The sequence below is a fragment of the Triticum aestivum genome, chromosome 7A (genome assembly GCF_018294505.1).
Source record: "Triticum aestivum cultivar Chinese Spring chromosome 7A, IWGSC CS RefSeq v2.1, whole genome shotgun sequence".
NCBI lineage: Eukaryota > Viridiplantae > Streptophyta > Magnoliopsida > Poales > Poaceae > Triticum > Triticum aestivum.
In genome coordinates this window covers 660,126,039-660,153,035 of record NC_057812.1, presented here as the reverse complement: position 1 = coordinate 660,153,035, position 26,997 = coordinate 660,126,039, and the positions used below count along the sequence as shown (strand labels likewise).

The following is a 26,997-nucleotide window of genomic DNA, read 5'->3' as shown; positions in this document are numbered from 1 at the left end:
CAGGCGTGGCCGACTATCGGCGACGGCGTACGATAGTGGCGAAAGGAGGGACTGGAGTGGGGGGGGGCAGCGCATCGGAGGCGGGTGTAGATGGCCGCGGTGGTGTGCACGCGTGCAACAGGTGAAGCGAGGGGGGCGTGGCGAGGTCATGGCGGGTGCGCGGGCGACGCGGCCTCGAGCGGCCAGCCGGCACGCGAAGGCCGGAGCAGAGAGCATGCGGTCACGGCAGCAGGGGGAAAGGTGCGGGCGGCGGTGAGGGAGACGGTTAGGGGACGGGGGCGTCCAGGACCTGCGCGGGGGCGACGGAGCATGACCGGGCGCGTGCGGCGCGGGGTGCGCGCGGGTGTGAGAGGAAAGGAGGCCGAGGGCCTCACCGGGGCGCGTAGGGGTCTGGGCAGCGGGGGTCGAGGGGGCTGATGGCGACGACGGCGTAGAGGGAAGCAGGCCGGCGAGGGAGGCGGTCCGGCGAGGTGGAGACGAGGATGACAGCGACGGGATCCAAGGGCGGCGGGGTCGAACGGTGGGCGTCAGCGGCGTGGTTCCGGCGACGGCGTGGCAGCTTCGGGGCGGTGGCGGTGAGGCATAATGTCGGGGACGAGTGGCGGCGTTGCGGCCTCGTCTGGGTCGTGCCCGGATCCAGAGGGAGTCGGGGGAGGTAGAGAGAGGAGTGGGGGAAGTGGGGGGTTTCGCTCCGATCCAATCTGGATCGGGAGGGGGCGAGGGAGTGGGGGGGGAAGGGGTGCGGTTAGGGGGTTAGGGTTTCGGCACCAGGGGATAAGGGAGTGGGGCGTGGCTGGGCCGGCCTGGCGGCCCGATGGCCTGCTGGGCCATGGTCCAGCGGGAGGGGGGGATCTTCTATTTCTTTTTTTGTTTAACTATTTATAACATTTTTCTTTTACGGTTTTAATTCATATTATTTTAGTTTTATGAAATATAATTCTAGCACCTAAATTAGTGGTAGTAATTATATTACTGCCACAATTATCCTTTTATTTGTTAAAAGTAGTTTTCAATAATTTAATCATTTAAGTGACGATTAAATAAATAATTTAGCTATTGTTTCTATCATTTAGTGCATCTAAGCATTTTATAAAATTTTGGGTTCACCACGCTGATCATATATGATTTATTTGCTACACTTTGAACATTTTAGATTTGACTTTAGAAAACTTTTATCGTTTAACTTTATTTTAAGTTAGAATTCGAAAGGGACGTGATACACCGCAAGATTAACAACAGTAACCATGATGACGTGGCATCATTATCATGAGATTACTGTAGCCTAATTATCCAGGCGTCACAATGAGATTATGCAACTCCTGTTTACCGGAGGAACACTTTGTGTGCTACCAAACGTCACAACGTAACTGGCTAATTGTAAAGGTGCTCTACAAGTGTCTCTGAAAATACTTGTTGAGTTGGCGTATTTTGAGATCAGGATTTGTCACTCCGATTATCGGAGAGGTATCTCTGGGTCCACTCGGTAATGCACATCACTATAAGCCTTGCAAGCATTGTAACTAATGAGTTAGTTGCGGGATCATGTATTATGGAATGAGTAAAGAGACTTTCCGCTAACGAGATTGAGCAAGGTATTGAGATACCGACAATCGAATCTCGGGCAAGTAACATACCGATGACAAAGGGAACAACGTATGTTGTTATGCGGTTTGACCGATAAAGATCTTCGTAGAATATGTGGGAGCCAATATGAAAATCCAGGTTCCTCTATTGGTTATTGATCGGAGACGTGTCTCGGTCATGTCTACATAGTTGTCGAACCCGTAGGGTCCGCACGCTTAAAGTTCGGTGACAATCGGTATTATGAATTTTTGTGTTTTGATGTACCCAAGGTAGTTCGGAGTCCCGGATATGATCATGTACATGACGAGGAGTCTCAAAATGGTAGAGACGTAAAGATCGATATATTGGACGACTATGTTCAGACATCGGAATGGTTCCGGAAGGTTTCAGACATATACCGGAGTGTCGGGGGTTACTGGAACCCGCCAGGGTGCTTAATGGGCCTACATGGGCCTTAGTGGAAAAAGAGGGCAGCAAGGGGAGTGTGGGGCACCCCCCCCCCCAAGGCCCAAACCGAATTGGTTTAGGGCAATGGGGCCGGCCCCCTCTTTCCTTCTCCTCCTCTCCCTTTCCTTCCCCTCTCCTACTAGGACTAGGAAAGAGGGGGCAAACCTACTTGGAGTAGGATTGCCCCCCCTTGGGCGCGCCTCTCCCCTTGGCCGACCCTCTCCTCCTCCCCTCCTTTATATACAGGGGTAGGGGGCACCCCAAAGACACAACAATTGATCATTGATCTCTTAGCCGTCTGCGGTGCCCCCCTCCACCATAATCCACCTCGATCATATCGTAGCGGTGCTTAGGCAAAGCCCTGCATCGGTAGCATCATCATCACCGTCACCATGCCGTCGTGCTGACGAAACTCTCCTGTGAAGCTTTTCTAGATCGGAGCTCGCGGGACGTCATTGAGTTGAATGTGTGCAAAACTCGGAGGTGTCGTGCGTTCGGTACTTGGATCGGTCGGATCGTGAAGACGTACGACTACATCAACTGCGGTGTGCTAATGTTTCCGCATTCGGTCTACGAGGGTACGTAGACACACTCTCCCCTCTCGTTTCTATGCATCACCATGACCTTGTGTGTGCGTAGGAAATTTTTGAAATTACTACGCTCCCCAACAATGGTATCAGAGCCAGGTTTATGGGTAGATGTTATATGCATGAGTAAAACACAAAGGAGTTGTGGGCATGGGTATATTCATATTGCTTGCCATCACTAGTTGATTCTTGATTCAGCGGCATTGTTGGATGAAGTGGCCCAGACTGACATTACGCGTACGCTTACGCGAGACTGGTTCTCCAACTTTAGTTGAATCGGATTCAATGAACATGATTCTTTCTGAAGATCAAAAAGCAATCACTATACCGGGTTGTGGTTTTTGATGCATAGGTAAGAACGGTTCTTGCTTAGCCCGTAGCAGCCATGTAAAACTTGCAACAACAACGTAGAGGACGTGTAACTTGTTTTTGCAGGGCATGTTGTGATATGATATGGTCAAGACGTGATGAGATATAAATTGTTGTATGAGATAATCATGTTTTGTTAAAGTTATTAGCAACTGGCAGAAGCATAATTGTTGTCTCTTTATTGCATAAGATGCAAATGCCATGTAAATTGCTTTACTTTATCGCTATGCGATAGCAATAGTTGCAAAAGCAATAGTTGGCAAGACCATCATGTGACGACACATTGATAAAGATCAATATGATGGAGATCATGGTGTCATGCCGGTGACGATAGAGATCATGACGGTACTTTGGAGATGGAGATCAAAGGCGCAAGATGATCATGGCCATATCATGTCACATATTTTGATGGCATGTGATGTTTATCCTTTACGCATCTTATTCTGCTTTGTTTGACGGTAGCACTATAAGATGATCTCTCACTAAATTTCAAGGTAAAAGTGTTCTCCCTGAGTATGCACCATTGCCAAAGTTTGTCGTGCCAAGACACCACATGATGATCGGGTGTGATAAGCTCAATGTTCATCTAAAACGGGTGTAAGACAGTTTTACACACGCGGAATACTCAGGTTAAACTTGACGAGCCTAGCATATGCAAATATGGCCTCGGAACACTGGAGACCGAAAGGTTGAGCGTGAATCATATAGTAGATATGATCAACATAGTGATGTTCACCATTGAAAACTACTCCATCTCACGTGATGATTGGACATGGTTTAGTTGATTTGGATCACGTGATCATTTAGATGACTAGAGGGATGTCTATCTAAGTGGGAGTTCTTAAGTAATATGATTAATTAAGCTTTACTTTATCATGAACTTAGTCCTGCTAGTATTTGCATAACTATGTTGTAGATCAATAGCTCGCAATGTAGCTCCCCGTTTATTTTGATATGTTCCTAGAGAAAAACTAAGTTGAAAGATGTTAGTAGCAATGATGTGGATTGGATCCGTGATCTGAGGATTATCCTCATTGCTGCACAGAAGAATTATGTCGTTGATGCACCGCTAGGTGACGGACATATTGCAGGAGCATATGCAAACATTCTGAATGTTTGGCAAAACTCGGTATGATTACTACTTGATAGTTTAGTGCACCATGCTTTACGACTTAGAACCGGGACTCCAAAAATGTTTTGAACGCCACGGAGCATATAAGATGTTCCAAGAGTTGAAATTAGTATTTCATACTCATGCCCATGTCAAAACGTATGAGACCTTTGACAAGTACTTTGCCTACAAAATGGAGGGGAATAGCTCAGCTAGTGAGCATGTGCTCAGAATGTCTGAGTGCTACAATCACTTGAATCAAGTGGGAGTTAATCTTCCAGATAAGATAGTGACTGACAGAATTCTCTAGTCACTACCACCAAGTTACTGGAACTTCGTGATGAACTATAATATGCAAGGGATAACGGAAATGATTCTCAAGCTCTTCGTGATGCTGAAATCGACGAAGGTAGAAATCAAGAAAAGCATCAAGTGTTGATGGTTGACAAGACCACTAGATTCAAGAAAATGGCAAAGGGAAGAAGGGGAACTTCAAGAAGAACGGCAAGCAAGTTGCTTCTCAAGTGAAGAATCCCAAGTCTAGACCTAAGCCTGAGACTAAGTGCTTCTACTGCAAAGGGACTGGTCACTAGAAGCAGAACTGCCCCAAGTATTTGGCGGATAAGAAGGATGGCAAAGTGAACAAAGGTATATTTGATATACATGTTATTCATGTGTACTTTACTAGTGTTTATAGCAACCCCTCAGTATTTGATACTAGTTCAGTTGCTAAGATTAGTAACTCGAAACAGGAGTTGCAGAATAAACAGAGGCTAGTTAAGGGTGAAGTGACGATGTGTGTTGGAAGTGGTTCCAAAATTGATATGATCATCATCACACACTCCCTATACTTTCGGGATTAGTGTTGAACCTAAATAAATGTTATTTGGTGTTTGCATTAAGCATGAATATGATTTGATCATGTTTATTGGAATACGGTTATTCACTTAAAGTCAAAGAATAATTGTTGTTCTATCTGCATGAATAAAACCTTCAATGGTCATACACCCAAGGTGAATGGTTTATTGAATCTCGATCGTAGTGATACACATATTCATAATATTGAAGCCAAAAGATGCAAAGTTAATAATGATAGTGCAACTTATTTGTGGCACTACCGTTTAGGTCATATTGGTGTAAAGCGCATGAAGAAAATCCATGCTGATGGTTTTTTGGAATCACTTGATTATGAATCAGTTGATGCTTGCGAACCATGCCTCATGGGCAAGATGACTAAGACTCCGTTCTCTGGAACAATGGAGCAAGCAACTGACTGATTGGAAATAATACATACTGATGTATGAGGTTCGATGAGTGTTAAGGCTCGCGGCGAGTATCGTTATTTTCTGACCTTCACAGATGATTTGAGCAGATATGGGTATATCTACTTGATGAAACATAAGTCTAGAACATTTGAAAAGTTCAAAGAATTTTAGAGTGAAGTGGAAAATCATCGTAACAAGAAAATAAAGTTTCTGCGATCTGATTGTGGAGAATATTTGAGTTACGAGTTTAGTCTTCATTTGAAACAATGTGAAATAGTTTCGCAACTCACGCCACTTGGAACACCACAGCGTAATGGTGTGTCCGAACGTCATAACCGTACTTTATTAGATATGGTGCGATCTATGATGTCTCTTACCGATTTATCACTATCATGTTGGGGTTATGCATTGGAGACATCTGCATTCACGTTAAATAGGGCACCATCTAAATCCGTTGAGACGACACCATATGAACTGTGGTTTGGCTAGAAACCTAAGCTATCGTTTCTTAAAGTTTGGGGCTACAATGCTTATGTGAAAAGTTTCAACCTGATAAGCTCGAACCCAAATCGGAGTAGTGCGTCTTCATAGGATACCCAAAAGAAACTGTTGGGTACACCTTCTGTCACAGATCCGAAGGCAAGATATTTTGTTGCTAAAAGTGGATCCTTTCTAGAGAAGAAGTTTCTCTCGGAAGAAGTGAGTGGGAGGAATGTAGAACTTGATAAGGTAATTGTACCTTCTCCTCAATTGGAAAGTAGTTCATCACAGAAATCAGTTCCAGTGATCTCTACACCAATTAGTGAGGAAGCTAATGATGATGATCATGAAACTTCATATCAAGTTACCACCGAACCTCGTAGGACAACCAGAGTGGTACGGTAATCCTTTCTGGAAGTCATGTTACTTGACCATGACGAACCTACAAACTATGAGGAAGCGATGATGAGCCCAGATTCTGAAAAATGGCTTGAGGCCATGAAATCTAAGATGGGATCCATGTATGAGAACAAAGTGTGGACTTTGATTGACTTGCCCGATGATCGGTGAGTCATTAAGAATAAATGGATCTTCAAGAGGAAGACATACGCTAATAGTAGTGTTTCTCTCTACAAAGCTCGACTTGTTGCAAAAGGTTTTCGACAAGTGCATGGGGTTGACTATGATGAGACTTTCTCACCCGTAGCGATGCTTAAGTCTATCCGAATCATGTTAGCAGTTGCCGCATTTTATGAAATCTGGCAAATGGATGTCAAAACTGAATTCCTTAATGGATTTCTTAAAGAAGAGTTGTATATGATGCAACCAAAAGGTTTTGTCGATCCTAAAGGTGCTAACAAAGTGAGCAAGCTCCAGCGATCCATCTATGGACTGGTGCAAGCACGTCGGAGTTGGAATATATGCTTTGATAAAGTGATCAAAACATATGGTGTTATACAGACTTGCGGTGAAGCCCGTATTTACAAGAAAGTGAGTGGGAGCACTACAACAATTCTGATAAGTATATGTGAATGACATATTGTTGATCGGAAATAAATGTAGAATTTTCTGGAAAGCATAAAGGAGTGTTTGAAAAGAGTTTTTCAAAGAAAGACCTCGGTGAAGCTGCTTACACATTGAGCATCAAGATCTATAAAGATAGATCAAGACGCTTGATAAATTCTTTCAATGAGTACATACCTTGACAAGATTTTGAAGTAGTTCAAAATGGAACAGTCAAAGAAGGAGTTCTTGCCTGTGTTGCAAGGTGTGAAGTTGAGTAAAGACTCAAAAACCCGACCACAACAGAAAATAGAAAGAGAATGAAAAGTATTCCCCATGCCTCAGTCATAGGTTCTATAAAGTATGCTATGTTGTTTACTAGTCCTATTGTATACTAGCATGATTCTGACAAGGGAGTACAATAGTGATCTAGGAGTAGATCACTCGACAGCTGTCAAAATTATCCTTGGAGGACTAAGGAAATATTTCTCGGCTATGGAGGTGATAATAAGAGTTCGTCATAAACAATTACGTCGATGCAAGCTTTTTACATCGATCTAGATGACTCTAAGTCACGATCTGGATACATATTGAAAGTGGGAGCAATTATCTAGAATAGCTACGTGCAGAGCATTGTAGACATAGAAATTTGCAAAATACATACGGCTCTAAATGTGGCAGACCCGTTAACTAAATTTCTCTCACAAGCAAAACATGATCACTCTTTGGGTGTTAATCACATAGCGATGTGAACTAGATTACTGACTCTAGTAAACCCTTTGGGTGTTAGTCACATGGAGATGTGAACTAATCACGTAAAAGATGTGAACTATTGGTGTTAAATCACATGACAAGGTGAACTAGATATTGACTCTAGTGCAACTGGGAGACTGAAGGAAATATGCCCTAGAGGCAATAATAAAGTTATTACTTATTTCCTTATATCATGATAAATATTTATTATTCATGCTAGAATTGTATTAACCGGAAAACATGATACATGTGTGAATACATAGACAAACAGAGTGTTACTAGTATGCCTCTACTTGACTAGCTCGTTGATCAAAGATGGTTATGTTTCCTAGCCATAGACATGAGTTGTCATTTGATTAACGGGATCACATCATTAGGAGAATGATGTGATTGACTTGACCCATTCCATTAGTTTAGCACAATGATCATTTAGTTTGTTGCTACTGCTTTCTTCATGATTTATAGATGTTCCTATGACTATGAGATTATGCAACTCCCATTTACCGGAGGAACACTTTGTGTGCTACCAAACGTCACAAAGTAACTGGGTGAATATAACGGTGCTCTACAGGTGTCTCTGAAGATGCTTGTTGAGTTGGCGTATTTCGAGATTAGGATTTGTCACTCTGATTGTCGGAGAGGTATCTGTGGGCCCACTCGGTAATGCATATCACTATAAGCCTTGCAAGCATTGTAACTAATGAGTTAGTTGCGGGATGATGTATAACGGAACGAGTAAAGAGACTTGCCGGTAACAAGATTCAACTAGGTATTGAGATATCGACGATCGAATCTCGGGCAAGTAACATACCGATGACAAAGGGAACAACGTATGTTGTTATGCGGTTTGACCGATAAAGATCTTCGTAGAATATGTGGGAGCCAATATGACCAAAGACGTGTCTCGGTCATGTCTACACAGTTCTCGAACTCGTAGGGTCCGCGCGCTTAAAGTTCGGTGACGATCGGTATTATGAGTTTTTGTGTTTTGATGTACCAAGGTAGTTCAGAGTCCCGGATATGATCACGGACATGATGAGGAGTCTCGAAATGGTCGGGACGTAAAGATCAATATATTGGATGACTATGTTTGGACATCGGAAAGGTTCCGGAAGGTTTCAGACATGTACCAGAGTGCCGGGGGGTTACCGGAACACCCCGGGGGACTTACTGGGCCTACATGGGCCTTAGTGGAAAAAGAGGGCAGCAAGAGGAGTGTGGGGAGCTCCCCCAATGTCCAAACCGAATTGGTTTAGGGCAAGGGGTCGGCCCCCTCTTTCCTTCTCCTCCTCTCCCTTTCCTTCCCCTCTCCTACTAGGACTAGGAAAGAGGGGGCAAACCTACTTGGAGTAGGATTGCCCCCCCTTGGGCGCGCCTCTCCCCTTGGCCGACCCTCTCCTCCTTCCCTCCTTTATATACGGGGGTAGGGGGCAACCCAAGGACACAGCAATTGATCATTGATCTCTTAGCCGTGTGCGGTGCCCCCCTCCACCATAATCCACCTCGATCATATCGTAGCGGTGCTTAGGCGAAGCCCTGCGTCGGTAGCATCATCATCACCATCACCACGCCGTCGTGCTGATGAAACTCTCCTATGAAGCTTTGTTGGATTGGATATCGCCTGACGTCACCGAGTTGAACGTGTGCAGAACTCGGAGGTGTCGTGCGTTCGGTACTTGGATCGGTCGGATCGTGAAGACGTACGACTACATCAACCGCGTTGTGCTAACGCTTCCGCATTCAGTCTACGAGGGTACGTAGACACACTCTCCCCTCTCATTGCTATGAATCACCATGATCCTGTGTGTGCGTAGGAATTTTTTGAAATTACTACGTTCCCCAACACTTTCGCATTAAGATTTTGTGCATCCAACCATAAAAGCACATGACAACCTCTGCTTCCCACTGCGAAGGGCCTATCTTTTATTCTTGTCTTATACTTCATGCAAAGAGTCACGGTGATCTTCACCCTTCCTTTTTACATTTTATCCTTTGGCAAGCACAATGTGTTGGAAAGATCCAGGTATATATAGCTAATTGGATGTAAGTTCACATGAACTATTATTGTTGACACTACCCTTGAGGTAAAAAGTTGGGAGGCAAAACTATAAGCCCCTATCTTTCTCTGTGTCCGATTAAAACTTCATAACCATAAATATCGGGTGAGTGTTAGCAATTGTGAAATACTAAATGATGGTTGAGTATGTGGACTTGCTGATCAGAAGCCCTTATATTGACTCTTTTCTATGTTATGATAAATTGCAATTGCTTCAGTGACTGAGATTATAGTTTGTCAGTTTTCAATGAAGTTTCTGATTCATACTTGAGTATGTGAATGAATTGTTACCTTTAGCATAAGAGATCATATGACACCAATATCATGACCCAACTTAAAATTTTGGCAAAATATAAGCGGTTTAAGAGCAGTTTTGAAAACCATTTTTTCTTCGCACAAAAACGTGAATCGTATTTTCGATCGCATTTCTAAACCGTTTATCGGAATGAGGCATATAATATGGCGTTGGAAAGCTGCTGCAAAACCGCTCCTTCCACATGTTGAAAGTTTTCTCTAATTCCCTATGGTTAAAGAGTAATTTGAAAAAACGTAAAATTTCATAAACCGAACAGCTGAGTTCGTTTTTTCGATGTCATTTCTAAACGGCTAATCAAATGGAGGCATATGATACGGCATTGGAAAGCTTATGAAAATGCGCTACTTTTTCATCTTGAAAGTTTTTTTCTAATTTTGAATGGTTTAATAGTAATTTAGAAAATGGTCCAAGTCCTACCGAGTTCGTATGTTCGAGCTAATTTTTTAACCTTGCGTCCGAATGCAGCAAATGATATGGCGTTGGAAAGCTTGAACAAATGCGAAACTTTTTGGTATGTATTGTTTCTCCCAATTCTTTATGGTTTTAAGTCAGTTTCGAAAATGGAAAAAAACTTATTTTCGCCGTAATTTCTACAAACTTTATCGGAATGGGGCAAATAATATACTGCTGAAAAGCTACGGAAAATGCGAAACTTTTTCATGTTGATGGGTTTCTCTGATTCCTAGCCGTTTTCAAGTAATTTCGAAAACTGTGAGATCATTCATTATGCCTTTATCGCGGAACAGATTCTTCAAAAATGCACGGCATGAAGAACCTGAACTTACCGGCACGTGTACCTGAACTTCACTCTATTTTTTCACGTGCTTTTCTTGCTTGTAGCTCTTCATCCACTGCTCGTAGCACTCCATCCGCTCACCAGAATTGAGCAAGTGATATACTGATGGAAAGCTGATGTAAACACGCATCTTTACCGTGTTGGTCATTTCTTCATACTCGCGGCGATTTTAAAAGTTTTTCATCTGAAATTCATTTAGTGTAGTTGGTGAACTTCCTGCTGTTTCCACGTTGAACTTCTGTGACATATTTTCGCTTGTAATTTCGTCATCCATTTCTTCAGTGTTACACAAATGATATTCCTTTTGTACATACCTATCTCACAATAATTTTTTTATTTTTTCTTCGATCGAGGACTTGAACTTATAACAACAAAACTTTTAGCCTTTGCTTTTTTATTCTTTTTTGTAATACAAAATGCAAACCGTGTAGTATGTGAACTTCTTGCAGTTATCAATCTGAACTTCTCTCGATTTACGTGAAAATATCTAAGTTTTTAATGAATATTAATCTGAATTTCTTAATCCATTTTATGAATTTTGAAGCGCTCTATTTTTAAAAGTTGACTTCTTATTATTTTATTTTTGAACTTCTTGTTTCCACTCTTTAATAACGAGGAAAATCTAAGTTTTCTATAATCATCGAACTTCTCCATCTTTTTAATATGGAATTCCTGTTTTTTTCTTTATCTTTTTTATGAAATTTTGAAGCGCTCTATTTTTAAAAGTTGAACTTCTTGTTATTTAATTTTTGAACTTCTTGTTTTCATTCTTTAATAACGAGGAAAATCTAAGTTTTCTATAATCATCGAACTTCTCCATCTTTTTAATCTGGACTTCCTCGGGTATTTCTTTTAGTAACGGAAAAATCCTACTTTCTGATAGACATCGAGCCGCTCCGTTTTTAAATTTGAACTTCTAGGTTTATTTGAACAGAGAAAATCTTTTTTATAAAATTATTAGGATGTTTTTAATGACTTTCTTTGGTTTTGCAACAAGCATTGAACTTCTTCGTATTTTTAATTTGAACTTCTTATTTAAGATATTTGATTTTTTAACTTGATCATCTTAGTTTTATACTAAAAACTGAACTTCTTAGTTATTTAAATTCTAACCTCTAGGTTTTTATATAACCCATTTATTATTAAAAAATAGAACTTCTTGGTTTGACATTGGGTTTTTTGTTTTTTGAACTTGTAAATCCTAGGTTTTAATATATTTTGAACTTCAGTGTTATTTCATTTGAACTTCACATTTTTTTAGTAAAGATTTATTTTTTGATTTTCAAACAAACATTGATTTTGTGTTTTCTTTTCAATTTGGACATCATGGTTGATTCTCTAATAACAACGTATATATGGGTTTTTGAAAAAGGTAAATCCTAGTTTTTTAAATAAACAACAAAGCACTAAGTTGTTTTAGTTTAAAACTTCTAGTTTTTTTTAAAACGGGTAAAATCTTTTTAATTGCTTTTAGTTGTCCCTTTATTTTAATTTGAACTTCTTCATTTTATTCTTTAGCAACTAGAAAAGACCTAAGTTTTTTATATAATTTTGAACTTCTTTCTTATTTTAATTTGAACTTCTTAGTCTTATTCTTATAAATATGCTTTTAGTTAAGCATCAAACATTTTCTAAATTGAACTTCATACTTTTATTTTTCTATGAACGGAGAGAATTTGAGTTTTCCTTAAACATAGAACTACTCCTTTATTTTATTTTTAACTTCTTCATTTTTATTCTTTAGTAACAAGGAAAATCTGAGCTTTTTTACAAATATCAAACTTCTCTGTTTTTGTCATTTGGACTTCTTGGTTTATTTCTTTTAGTAACAGAAATATCCTATTGTTGTAATAAATATTGGACCGTCCATCATTTAAATTTGAACTTCTAATTTTTTTTAATTTTAGAAACGATGAAAGTCATTTTATTTTAGCTTCTCTATTTTGTAAAATAAAAAATTCCTGTTTTTTTAGAAACGATGAAATATCCGCTTCTAAGTGTTCTTTTATTTTTGAATTGCTATGTTATTTTTGTTTTGAATTTCCTTTGATCTTTTTGCAGCGGATTGAGATTTTACCACTTATATACATTGAACTACTGCGTTTTTTTAGTTTGAACTTCTTGATTCCATTCTTTAATTACGAGGAAATTTGAATTTTGTATAATCATCGAACTGATCCTCTTTTTTGATTTCGACTTCTTTGGTTTTGTTTCTTTTTGTAACGGAAAATACGATTTTTTTTAATAAACATCGAGCATTTTTTAAATTTTAACTTCAAGGTTTTTGTAAAAAAACTGTGAAAACCCCTTTTTTATTGTATCAAACTAAAACAAAAATTCTAGCAAACTAAAAATGCACACATAACTATTGAAACACCACCGACGACAACTTGCAATTTTTTTTATGAATCCCTCGGTGTTTCTTTTTTGTGCAGCCATTTTTTATTGAACTTCTCTGGGATGCGATCCTGCATTTTTCAAAAAGAAAATTATAAGTGAATTCCCTCTCGTTACGTTGTCAAACAAATTGTCAAAAGAACAATTTTTAATGATGCTTTTGTGTTCTTGTTTTGTCTGGTCTTTGACTTCGCATTCTATATATATCAGAACAGTTGGAATAACTATTGTCCGCTGATTTATTTTTCACCATGTATATTTTCTAAATCTAAAATCATATTGGCCAACATGGCCGTAAATCAACTTTTTTTGGGCCCAACTTATCTCTTCTCACCTATGGCCCAGCTTAAATGACTTCTCCTTTTGTCCACTATCTCGCTGGTTGCATCTTCTTAAATTACATGCACGAACACGCACACGCCTCTGTTTTGAAGCTAGCGATTGCTACACACATAGGGTGATTAAGGACACTATTTTGTCTCCACGTAAACATGAGATTTTTTGCCTAGTTTACTGCGAGTCAGTTCCATCAGAAAGCACACCATATTGTTAAGTAATGGAGGAGTTCGGGGTACGCTTCTTTACTGTACGCTCAGGAGGACTTTGGGGGAATGAACTCAGCAGTTCAGTTTGATGCATGGCGGCCGGTCCAAGGGAAGCTTCGCTGCCGTAGGGATGGTGCATGAGACCAAAGAGAGCATGGGTACAGCTTGAGTACAGGGCGTTGCAGGATAGGTTATTCCCAGCAGTAGCAGGGGCAAGCGGCGACACGAGGCAGACAGTTTCCCACGGAGAAAAGCAGAGGACGGGAGGTGCACTGCGTCCCGTGGCGGCAACAAAGCGCAGGAGCCGAGCCGTGCATAGACGGCGCTGAATCGATTTGCGTTGGAGGCGCTGATCGCCGTCGACGAAGACAAACGCGTGCGAGGTGGCGTCAGTCGCGTTGGTGCAGTTAACTACCAACCACTGATCTGTTCGAAGTTCACACCGCTCCCAACCTGCAGTAGAACACAAAGAGAATCATGGGTGCATGAACTTGGATGAGAGAGGAGCACATGGAGTGGTGGCTCTCACCGGTGGCGTCGGGGCGTGGACACCAGTGGAGTGGATCGGACGGGGAGCACCTTAGGAGGAGGGAGGTGGCGTGCACCAGCGAGGTTTGCTGGGAGATGGGGGATCCTGGTCACGTGCTGCCGAGCCAGGGGATGCGGTCGCCGGTGGCGGTCCGGTGGTGGGGGTGTGGTGGGGATGGAGGATGGCGGTGGGAGGCGATCTGGGGATGGAGAGAGGTGCGCCGGGGCCGGGGCGACGGCCGCGAGAGGCGCGTTGGGGGATGAGCGCCGGCGGTGGGAGGCGTGCCGGAGCAACGACTACCAGAGGCGCGTCGGGGCTGGGAGGGCCGTCGGCGGGAGGCGCGCCGGAGCCAGGGGATGGAGGTGGGTTGGGGTGGAGCCTCGGAGCAGTGGGGGAAATAATGAATATTTTTTTAAACTCGTGAGCATATTTGAAATTGTGATCTTTTTCAAATTCGTAAACACTTTTACAAATTATCAAATATTTCTAAATCAACAACATTTATTGAATTCATGAACATTTTATACGGTTTGCATACATTTAATAAAAAATTTGAACATTTTTTAACGATTATCTTGAATCAACAAACATTTCTTTAATGGACGAACATTGTTTTTGATATTTTTCCATTAATTTTCGAATTGGAAATTTTTTGTTCAATTTCATTAACATTTTTTAATACACAAACTTTTTAAAAAATCATGAACGTTCTCTAATTTCCCAAAAAATTGTTTTCAAAATTTCGAACATTTTTTGAATAAGCAAACATTTTTCATCATGATACTTAAGATAACACCAATACCTCGTGCAAACAATATTTAAGAGAGTACCAATATTTAAGGTCGAGCAGAAATGGATGGATAGCATGAGGTGATACTAAGACCAATCAAATTATATTCAACCATAGATACGATAGGCACATGCATCCGTATTGTTTTAGTTTGATATATTGATGTCCAAGAGAATTTTAGTTTAGAGACTGTTCAGATCTCCTCAAATCTGTGCTTCACCAATTATGCGAAGCGGAGGCTTCTCGCGGTGCAATTTGCTGAAGCTGCCAAAGCTTAGCTTCCCGAATCCGAAATCATTGGAATGCCACCACCAAGTCATGTGACGCTTCGTTGTGAATTCCCCTTCTCACGAACCCTGTCGAAGCGCCTTCCCATGACATCGCCAGTGTCCCCTTCTAACGAGCTCGGCACCGCCCACTCGCCAGCCCTCCCCTTCCTCTATTCATCGTGCCATCCATCATTGCCTCCCTTTCCTCCAGCCGACCTCCCAAGCGGCGCCCTCTTCCACACCGATTGCCTTATTTCCAGTGTTGCCCTCTACCCGTACGTAGACCACCTCCTCGTTGTATGCCTCCGTTCTGTTTGTGGCAACCCCTCAGCCCATGGAAGCTGACCAACGCGCCGTAAATGGTGCAGCTACTCCAAGGAAGCTGGAACTTCAACGCTTCTGAATAGGCTTACATCCATGTTTCTTGCCCTGGAGTTGCCGAGGCCAGAAATATTTTTGGCTGTGTTAACTTCACTACTTCAGCCAAAAAAAAGTATATCTACTCTAGTAATAGCTCATCTAAATGAATTATGTTTTTCACTTGTATACTTTGCATGTAATCTTTCACCAAGCTCCCAGATAGATATAACATCACTAACATTCAATTGCAAAAAAGAAACAAAAATTACTGACATTCAATCCACAATTCTAACAACTCTCTAATTGACCTTTTTATTCTATTTTCCCGATCTAAGGTCAGGACAACATTTTTAGATAACACAATGTATTAATATTATCACCACTGCTAAAATAAAGAAATTTAGGACATGGTACAAACTTCAGAATCACTACATCTACAGTTCATATGATAAACAACAGTGGCCTGTAGCTCGTACATGTACAGTATCCATGTTATAAGATTGAGCACACTTTCCCCCTGCATCCTGGCTACAGTTGAGTACTGCAATTTGAGTGGCAAAGTAAAGACCCCAAGTATTGAGAGAGGGAGAGGGAGAGAGAGAGAGAGAAAGAATATATTACATTACTTGACTCTCCAAGAGTGTCACCTCTCAATTGATCCAATAAATTGATATCCAGGTTAAAATATAATAGCTCCAATAAATTGGTAATCTAGGTTTGACTACTATAAGAAACTTACTTCCTATAGCATGTAGACCCTTGAAGAAACATGTATCCTGTAAACTGTAGACACTTGAAGTAGGCCAGCAGCTAAAAAAACTAAATAAGAAGCATGTCAGTCCTAAAATATTGGATCCTTCATCATGCATCCTGGGTTCAGGGGCTCAATCTTGCCAAGAAATTGCAAAACTCTACTTGCTTTAGTTGCTTGTTACCTTGCATACAATGTGTTCTCTCATTCCAACAAATACTTACGGACTAATAGACATAGCCCCAGGCTAGTTTAAATGGTTTCTGGGAAAGAAAATCATAATATTACAAATTGAAAGATGTCCAAGGAGAAAGATCCGTTTAAGTTGATTATTTGACAAAGTTACAATACTGGAGAAATTGGGATTTATAAAGTCAACTGGAACTAAATAAGAAAGCAAAATAAGTTTATATATTCACTTCTTTCTGTTCTGAAAAATCTATGCATTATGTAAAACACTAAAATAACTACTCCTGATACATCCATTTCTATGACATGCAATTCCGGACAGAGGGAGTACACAATTTGTAAATTAGAAATAGCAGGCTTGTGACACACTAATAAAACTGCCCTGATGGAGCTGAGACTTGTAAGGCATTATAGATTGCAACACTCTCCATGTGCATGACATAACTTAATGTACCTTTCTTCAAAATTATAGTTTTGCAGGACAATATAAATGGCTTTAAAATTCAAACTATGCTCTGCCCCTACAATCATGCACACACTTGTGTTTTGCAAGATACACAACCAGATTATGGACGGATAATATACAACATCTAGTTTGATGATGCACTTGTTCTTGGTAACCTACAACAAAAAAAACTATTCATTTTCATCTTCTGTTAGAGATAGGGGTTTGTTGTACTGCGGGTACTATTATAGTACAAGGGTTTAGATTCTCTATGGTTCTTTCTTGTCTAAAAACGAATAAGAAAAATTATATCTTCATCAATGATGTTGGCAAAATTCTGTGAAGTCCTTCTAGCTGGTAAATCATTGAAACTAATGGCGATGTTTCCCTACCACCATACAGGAAAAGTTTGTAGCCTGACTGGATCTCCTCTGATTGCAGCGAGGAATTTGCGTCATTGCCACACTCTAAAACTGGAATTTGTCTTTCAGGGAGACTGTGTCGAGTGCAATGGACCTTAGCTTCTGTTATATAAGAAGATCCTATATGACAAACTCTGCTTCATGAATTGGAGTAAGACAACTATTGTCATTATTCTTCTGAACAACTAATAAAATGAAATTATCGACATACAACTCGCATTTAGCATGCATACGTCACGAAGCACGTCCTTCTTCCAGAATAAATAATAGTATAATTCTCAGAAAACACATTCTGTTTTGACTTATTATGGAAAACAAAAGTTCTAGAATGTTTTCTTCCCTGACAGAAACTTGCATTGCTTCCCTCACACTATTACTTCCAATACAACATATTAGATACATATTTTTTATATATTGTTTTTCTTTTTATGAAATAAACATGCATGTGTAGAACGTAAGTGATATCATGTTTAGAGTTAACTACCGAACATTAAGTGTTTGGCACATAGCATTTTTGCAGCTTAATAGACAATCAGAGAGGTATTGCAAAAGCAGGAGCATGTACCAGATAATTTGTAGAATCACAACATCTGGAGGTGTCTTCAAAGTTACAGGACAGTTCTATGTCACGTAAAAAAGTTAAATCGCTACTCCCTCTGTAAACAAATATAAGAGTGTTTAAATTACTAAAGTAGTGATCTAAATGCTCTTATATTTGTTTATAGAGGGAGTATTAGATTAAGGGACTGCATTCCTTCTACAAAGTTACTACTCGTACAATTTTACAAACACACCCAAATGCAGATTTGTATGAACAACCAAAACTATGCGATTGCAGTTTCAGACTTTTAATACCACTTGACACCAATATTATCGGAAGTATAGATGGAAGTGCATACTTCGTGTTTATCACATCGACTTGTGATAACAGAAAGGATAACTAAGCACAATGTGCACATGAACCACACTGCTAATTCAAGTCCAATAAACCATGTGAATTTTCAAGAAAAAGAATGTTATGTGATCCAAATGAAATTTTTATTTAGATATACATAGTGTCGATCGAAACTACTGTGGCCTTAAGAGAAGCAGTAGACATCGAGCTAGAAACATACTACATGTAGATAACATAAGTGCCAGGATCCAGTATTCAGTAAGAACAATTAAAACACCAAGTCGCCAAATCAAAATATGTCCATTTGCGCGCTTGTACAGAGATTGAACATGCTGAAACGCAGTGGAAGTAAATCACATGGGTAGCTGATTATATTGTCCTAAAGTGATCTTCTCATACTGAAACCATATAGAAAGTAAATAGCAGATTATATCGTCCTAAGTGATCTTGCTAGAGAGGATTATCCAGAGAAATGACAAAGGAGAAATATAACCAACCTTGACCCGTTTGCAGCATTTGGCCCCCAAGGCAACCTGGGTCATTTATAGATCCAGATTTTATACACCTCATAGTCACCGGCATCTTGCCACAATAGGCCAATACCTAGCCACTCATAGTACCATCATTGTCCATTGTTCTGGCCTGCTGCATTCCTGGATTGCAGTACACCTGAAATTGTAGGAGTTCATAACCTGAACACCACAGAGAAAGCTTCATTGGTTGAGAAAATTCATTGCTTTTCACCACCTGCTGTAAGGGAAAGTACCAATCACCCCTTTGATCCTCCCTCTAATATCAACAAGGTGACAAAGTGGCAATGGAGACCAAGGCTTAGCATATTATTTCATTCGATTTGTCTACAACTTGCGTATGTCCTGCAGATTGAAATTGAAGCGGTGCAGACCCTATGGAAGGAAAGCCAAAGGAAGAGCACAAGTTTGCTACGGAGGAGCGGCTGGGACTGCCCAGGCACAACAGATCGGGAGCAGAAACTACGATCGTCGGGGCGGGAGGGCCGCTGCCATGGCATAGAGACGCTGCTGGAGAGAAGTGACAAGCGGGGATACATGAGAGGTTTCCATGGCCGGCAGCGCAGAGCTGTGGCAGCTGATTTTGCAACCGAGTTAAGAAATGTCTGAATGACTACCTACAAGAACATGAGTTGCATCCTCGAGTTGATTTATCCCATGACCCCAATCCAATTTCTTCACTCCATCCCTACAGATAACAAACATATTGTAATGCATATGTTGAGACCTGAGAGCTAAGATCGAAGAACAACCAAAGCAAAGAAACAATTGAGGTTCTCCCAGCAAAGAACTGATGAAACGGCAACATAGCTGATGCCAAAATTCAAAACGTGAGCAATGGCCTTTCTGAGTAAAATAGCACATGTGCCATGAGGGAGAGGGCGGGCATTGGAGGTGCTTTACTGGATCCGGTCATGGTGACGAGCGGCTATGTGCAGTGGCAGGAGTACTCGAGGCCGGACATGCTGGTGATGTGCGGCCGAGGCTTTGGCGACGCAGCATATGTCGTTAAGGCGGAAGAGGTAAGAGAAGGAATACCAGGCAGGCAGCAGCAGTGGCGCCCGTCCGCCGTTGTCCGGCACCGGTGAGCTCCGGCCTAGGTCGCCGCACCGCCCCTCCTTTTTCTCTTCTTCTCTCCCTCACCTCTGTGTCTCCTTTCTGTCCAGGAGCCGCGGATGCTATGGATCCTCCCCGGAAGCGGCGCTCCGGCCTTCCTCCTCGTCACCAGCGAACCCCGTCTCGCCGAACGCCTCCGGATCTGCCTCCCCAGCCCCTGCCGCACACGAATCCGTCCCCTCCAAGCCCCGGACGCCGCCTTCGTTCTGCATCGAGCAGCCACGCCGCCTCCAGCCGCTCGAGGAGCGCGCCGCCTGCCGGCGCGAGACTCGCGGTGCAACACTCCCCTCCCCCCTCAGGCAGTCCGGTGCGCGGCGGCAGGGTAGGGGGTGGCGGCTCACCGGAGGTGGAGACGGGATTGGGAGGCTGCGTTCTTTTTTTCTACCGCTCCTACCGTTTCGGTTGACTTTTACATGGACTGCGGGTTGAATAACATGAACCATAGGGACTTTTATGCAAAAACGCCAATGACGTACCACCAGAAGCAACCGCTAGTTTATTAGTACTAGCAAAACATGCCCGTGCGTTGCAACGGGAAAAAAATATCCATCCATCATGCTCACACTTTACAACATCGGCGAATCCTTTGAAATCTTTCACGATGCCACACAACAAACAACATGATAAGTGGTGTTTCGCAAAAAGCATAAGATTGGATGATTTTTGAATACTCAAGATGTTTCAAATTTATTTAACAACATAAATATCAATGGTAAACCGACATTTCCAAAATACCACATGTAAAGAAGATATTAATTAAGGTTGTATCGTAAACAAAATTTTAGAAATGATTAATATAATAGCATATTTAAAATCTGCATGATTTTTTGAGAGATTTTCATATATGACATGTTAGATTTTGGGTTTGAAAGTTATGAGTTAAAAAAAATTGAATGTGCCCGAAAATAGAAAAAATAAAAATAAAGTGGCTGGGCCAAAACTGAAACATCATGTGGCCCATCTGCTAAATAGGAGAGAATGGAGAAGGAGAAGATTTTTTGAGAGATTTCCATATATGACATGTTAGATTTTGGGTTTGAAAATTATGAGTTAAAAAAATTGAATGTGCCCGAAAATAGAAAAAATAAAAATAAAGTGGCTGGGCCAAAACTGAAACATCATGTGGCCCATCTGCTAAATAGGAGAGAATGGAGAAGGAGAAGATTTTTTGAGAGATTTCCATATATGACATGTTAGATTTTGGGTTTGAAAGTTATGAGTTAAAAAAAATTGAATGTGCCCGAAAATAGAAAAAATAAAAATAAAGTGGCTGGGCCAAAACTGAAACATCATGTGGCCCATCTGCTAAATAGGAGAGAATGGAGAAGGAGAAGATTTCTCGAAAAAACAAAAAGGAGAAGGAGAAAGAAGTGAAAAGGAGAGAACCAGGAATCGAACCCGGGTCTCAGGTATGGAGACATGAGGCTAATACCACCACGCCACTCTACCTCGCGTTATGAATGATATGGGCTTACCTTAAATAAACATAAGTCGTCCGCGATTTAAGTGAACCGTTTTTTCCCACTTACCGGTGGCATGGTGGGTAATTATTTACAACTCCAAGGGTAATTTTAGTGACGTACGACCAGAAGCACTATTTGCTTTATTAGAAGGGAAAGACTAGTACAAAATGCCCGTGCATTGCACCGGGCGGATAAATGGGCATAACCTGCTGCATGTGTCATTGTGCATCAATTTTTATATCCATTTTTAATAAATGTTGATAATATGGTTAAACGTGGGAATTTCCTTATTTTTAATAAAAGTTGACATTTTAGCAAAAAAAGCATGTGCGTTGCAACGGGTATGAAATAAATTTTAGGGTTTGCTTGATATTTTAGAGTTTATCTATCATGGTGAAATATCGAGCTCTATCTCTTAATCTGTTAGATTCTTCCCCGTCTTATCATGAATTCATATTTTTAGTTGACCACTTCAAAGATAAGATGACCATTAGATAGTAAAGAGTTTACAATGCTTGATGCTCTTTTGTTGATACACGACCACCATTAGCGGAGGTACATGCATCCCTGCAGGTGCCGTTGCCACCAGACTGGGCAAAAATAGTGAAGAAATTCTTTATAGAGATTTATGGATTGGGAAAAAATAGAGATTTTGCACCCCCTAGAAATTGTTTTTTCTTTTTGCCCCCTCCCCCCAGTCTTCCTGGTCTAGCTCCGCCAGTGACGACCACCAACAGTAGGAGCACGCCGACTGCGCCAATACGGTTGCTTCCCTTGACACCAACATCAGGGCTCGAACAGGATCAGGATATATGATATGACGGAGGGGAGTAGCCACATGCATAGAGGTGGTGCACGGAAGGACTAAGGACATGATCGGCATAGCCATGACCACATCTCTCTCTCTCTCTCTCTCGCCGGCGTGAGAGTCGAAATAGGACACAACCCCTCCTCCAGACCCAGTTCAAGCAGGATGCACCGTTGCCGTACCCTCTCAACTCTTTGTCCGTCCCTCATCTCTATCTCATCAACGGCATCAGGAACATCAAGACTCGAGGAATATATTGATGATCAGGTAGTCCATAGGTGAGCCCGAAATATCTTTTCCCCTAAGAAATAGTATTTATTTTCAATATTTTTTTAAACAAATCTATCAGGAACATCAAGACTCAAGGAATATATTGATGATCAGGTAGTCCATAGGTGAGCCCGAAATATCTTTTCCCCTAAGAAATAGTATTTATTTTCAATATTTTTTTAAACAAATCTTTCCAATATTTCAGTCACACATCTTTTAAGTACTGTAACTACTAATGTATTCATAATTAATATTAAGATATGGCAGGCTTAAACAGCAGCCAAGTAAATTGTACTATGGTAGCAGAGATCGACACCTAGCTCTACGCAGAAAAAGCAGAGACCGACACCTAGCTCTATGCAGAAAAGCAGAAGAAAAACATCGCATCGTTTAAAAAAAGCAGTAGCAACCAACACTCAATCCCACCGACAATTCCTTTCCCACCACTCAATTCTTATCTTCTCCACATCCATCACACCCAGCGCCACTTCTCCATGCCAGGAGCCCATACATAGCCAAGCCGCGCTGCAACAACGCCGCCGCCCGTACGCCGCCTCCCGCACCAACCGAGCCCGAGCAAGGAACTCCCCTCGACCCCCGGCGCCTGCAGCCCCTCCTCGCCTCCCCCGTCCAGTCTGGCGATCGGCGCCATGGTCGGCTACCCCCCTGCAACTCCGGCCCGCTGCTCCGCTAACCTTCCCCCTCTCCATTCCCTTCCCTAACTCCCTCCCTCTGGATCTCTCCCTCACCTCTCACCCCCGTATCTTTTCTGTACAGGGAGAATCACACCCGCGCCATGGATCTCCGACCCCGACCCCGACGCTCAAGCTCCCGCCGCTGTTCAGCGCCAGATCCGCGCCGCCCCACCTTCTCCGACCGTGTCGGGAGCCATTGTCGGCTCGTCGCTGCCTGTTTCGTCTGGGCATGGAGACGGCGAACACGAGGATCACCCGCGACGTCCAGCGCCAAGTCCAGCTCGATAGAGACCCTCTCTGCGCCACTGCGCACCGGTCCCGCTGCCCCCGTCACCCCAGCCATCTACCGGAGAGAGAGGGGCTCCCCACCACCACCCAGCGCCACTCCTCCATCTAGCGCCCACGGCTCTGTTCCGCTTCCCTGAGGCAAGTCCGCGGCAGTGATGCATTGGCCTTGAGAGAGGCTCGTTTTATCTGATCTCTCTCTTATTCTCTTGATCAGCCATCTCTGCTTTGTTATTCGGCTTGTTGATTGTCTACTTTCGAACATATATAAATTTGTAGGATTCGATACAAAGCTACGAGGTGGGACTAATAGTCAATTTAAAGACTGCTGATGTGGGGAAGGACTGATGCATCGGCGGGTGGGTGGGTTATTTCGTTTTTTCTCTCGTCAATATCGGTTGGAGTTGACTTATTATTGCACTGCGGGTTGAATACCCAAAATCGCGGGGGCTTTTATGCAAAAATGCCAATGACGTACGACCAGAAGCAGTAACTGCTTTATTAATAGGTAAAGAAGTAAAGATAAAGATAAAGATATATATATATATATATATATATATATATATATATATATATATATATATATATATATATATATATATATACTATCAAACATGCCCGTGCGTTGCAACGGGAGACAAAAAAGTTACACGCCAGCCAAATAAGTATGACTCAATACCCCAAATTATGAGTGTTCTTTATTTTCACATGGTGGCTCACCATGTTTCCACTTATCTTTCTTCCCACACCCTCGTTGATGATGTACACGATATGCATGTGATCGCAATGCATTTGACGTGGTAAATCCCAAGGTAATGAGCTTGCCACTGCATGGCACGCACGCTAGAGGTTGTTTAAAACTTTAAAAAACAAATTTCATGGACCACAAACTACTCCTAGCGCGTAGACATAAAAAGACTTTCCAAAAACTACCCAAATCCTAGACATGAAAGACTTTTGAATCGACGAACATTTTTTCTAATCGAGAAACATTTGTTTTAAAATTTTGGGTATTTTTTAAATGCATGAACATTTGTTTTGTTCAGACGAACATTTTTTGAAATGCATGAATTGTTTTCGAATTCATGAACATTTGTTTTGTTCAGACGAACATTTTTTGAAATGCATGCATATTTTTTGAATTCATGAACATTTTTTGAGTTAGCAAACCTTTTTTGTATCGATAAACTTTTTTTATAATTGGGGAACAAATTTTGAAAAATTGTGATTTTTTTTATAATTTGCGAACAGTTTTGTGAGTCACCAAAAAAATGAAAACTGCGGAAAATTTATGAGTTCTCACACATTTTTTGCATTCATAAACATTCTATGATTTCTCGAATATTTTTCTCAAAGCTTGCAACCTTTTGTAATTTGAAAATCTCGAATTAATTTAAAGAAGGAAAAACAAAAACAGAAATGAGAAAAGAAAAAACGAAATGAAAACAGAATAGGGGCGTCACGCCCCACGGGCCGGCCCATGAACGCGTATGTGGGAGGGAGGAGGTGCTTGACAAAAAGGTAGAGGAAATAGGACGACCCTGGGGATCGAACCCGGGTCTGCGCGGTGGAGAAGATATGCTTCAACCACTGAGCTGGTAGAGCGTCTGTGACATGCGCGGGGTATTTATTTTATAAACTCCTGTGCGCGACGATGAATTTGAAAAAATCGAATCGTTTTCTTGACTTATGAGTGGCACAGCGGGTAATTTATAGCAACTTTAAGGGTATTTTTTTGATGGACGACCAGAAGCACTATTTACTTTATTATTAGTAGGGAAAAGATATATATATATATAGTAGCACTATTCTGATCACAGCGCCCTATATAAGCCGAGCAGGTCCTCCCGAACTCTGTAAGAAAAATAGCGAGCCGGCACGGGCAGAAAAATAAAAAGAAAAAACCCCATCCCCAACCTCCCGATCCCCACCTACCGCGTGCTTTGCGCCACCGCCCCAGGCCTCCGCCACCCACCGGCCGTGTGCACCGCGCTGCCGTCACCAGCCCCGACGACCTCCGGCCCTACGCGCCGCGCCACCCCCACAAGCCCCGGCTACCTCTGGCCCTTCGCGCCGCGCCGCCGCCACATGGCTCCGACGACCCCCGGCCCTGCGCGTCGAGCCGCCGCCACGCCACCTCCCCGTGCCACCATGGTACCCACGCGCCCACCACCGTCCCGGCGGCGCCATCTCCGGCGTGCCTCCGCCCGCGCACGTCTCAGGTCGGCGCCCCTGCACCTCGATCTCTTGCGCGCCGTTGCCTACGGCTGGGATCTTGCGCCCTGCAACCGCTTCTCCACCACAGCTGCACGAGCGCAACACGGCGACGGCTGTCGTGCTCCATCTCTCACCCATTTCTTCCAACCATGCTCCAATCTGACCTCTATCTCTCTCCGTCCCCGTTTCTCAGCAACAAACAGCGGTTGTTTGTTCTAATATCTTCTCTCTCTGTATTGTACAGTAGCGTATGACCCAAAGGCTTGATGTACCAGCGATCAGAATGCAGTAGTTGGAAAAAAATAGTGGCAGTCGTCCTTCTCACTAGGACCACTTTGAACTTCCCAAAGGAAGGTTCTTTGTAGCGCCAGTCGGAACATGGCCGCGCATGCCGGCACAGCAGAGGAGGAGGTGTGGAGGAGGTGGGTGGGATCTCGCGCCTCTTGCTCATGTGGGTGCAGCGAATATGGTGTGTCGTGCCGGTTGTGAAGTCCAGTCTGGCCAGCCTCTTCAGTTCGATGTGTATGTGCTCAGAGGCGAGCTGCTACTGCACTTTGTCTGCTCGATGGCTGCTGTTGTGGTTGTACTTGGATGGCTGATGCTGTGGCTGAACGTCTGTGTGTGTTTTTGACAGCTCATGTGTTTGTTTTTGACATCTCATGTTTACAGTTTGTGCTAATGAACATTCGTCCAGGTTCTCTTATGTACTGTTTCAAGCTAATTGGTAGATAAGTAAGTGGTATACAAGAAAGTGTGTGCTAGAAATATTGTTAATTTTCATTTGGCCATTTCTTGTACTAGAACATCAGGTGCTTGTGCTAATGTCCGTGAGTGTGTGCAGAGTAGTACTAAATGATCAGAACAAGATATATTAAAATAATATTGTTCACTAGATTCAAATTTAAGTGGGTATATTCTCACAAGTGTTGTTTCAAATAGATCAGTATCAACATTTCAAGTCCACAGAAAAAAGATCCGTGGGGAGTTCAAGTTAATGATTAAAAATCTGGAAGGTCATGGCACAAAAATTGGAAACAATGAGAAAACCAAAAAAACTCAAAGAAGATGCTATTTTTAAAAAATGGGATCTTCTTTGTTTTAAAAATATTTTTGTTCTAAAAGGTAGTGATCTATTCAAACTCTCTACATGGCTATGTATTTTGAGAATGGCGATGAATTTTGAAAACTAATTACATGCAAAAATTTCTCCTAAAAGACAAGTCTGGAAGTTCAAAAATAATAATCAAGAAGGTCA

At 42.0% G+C, this 26,997-nt stretch overlaps 1 long non-coding RNA gene across 1 annotated transcript; it reads right to left on the bottom strand.

Moving 5' to 3' along the window:
* Nucleotides 1–16,260: 16,260 nt before the first annotated feature.
* Nucleotides 16,261–20,410, bottom strand: LOC123149056 (uncharacterized). Its single transcript, XR_006474335.1, has 2 exons — nt 19,927–20,410; nt 16,261–19,576 (listed from the first exon to the last, which is right to left on the bottom strand). It is a non-coding gene; the product is annotated as an uncharacterized lncRNA (long non-coding RNA).
* Nucleotides 20,411–26,997: the final 6,587 nt, after the last annotated feature.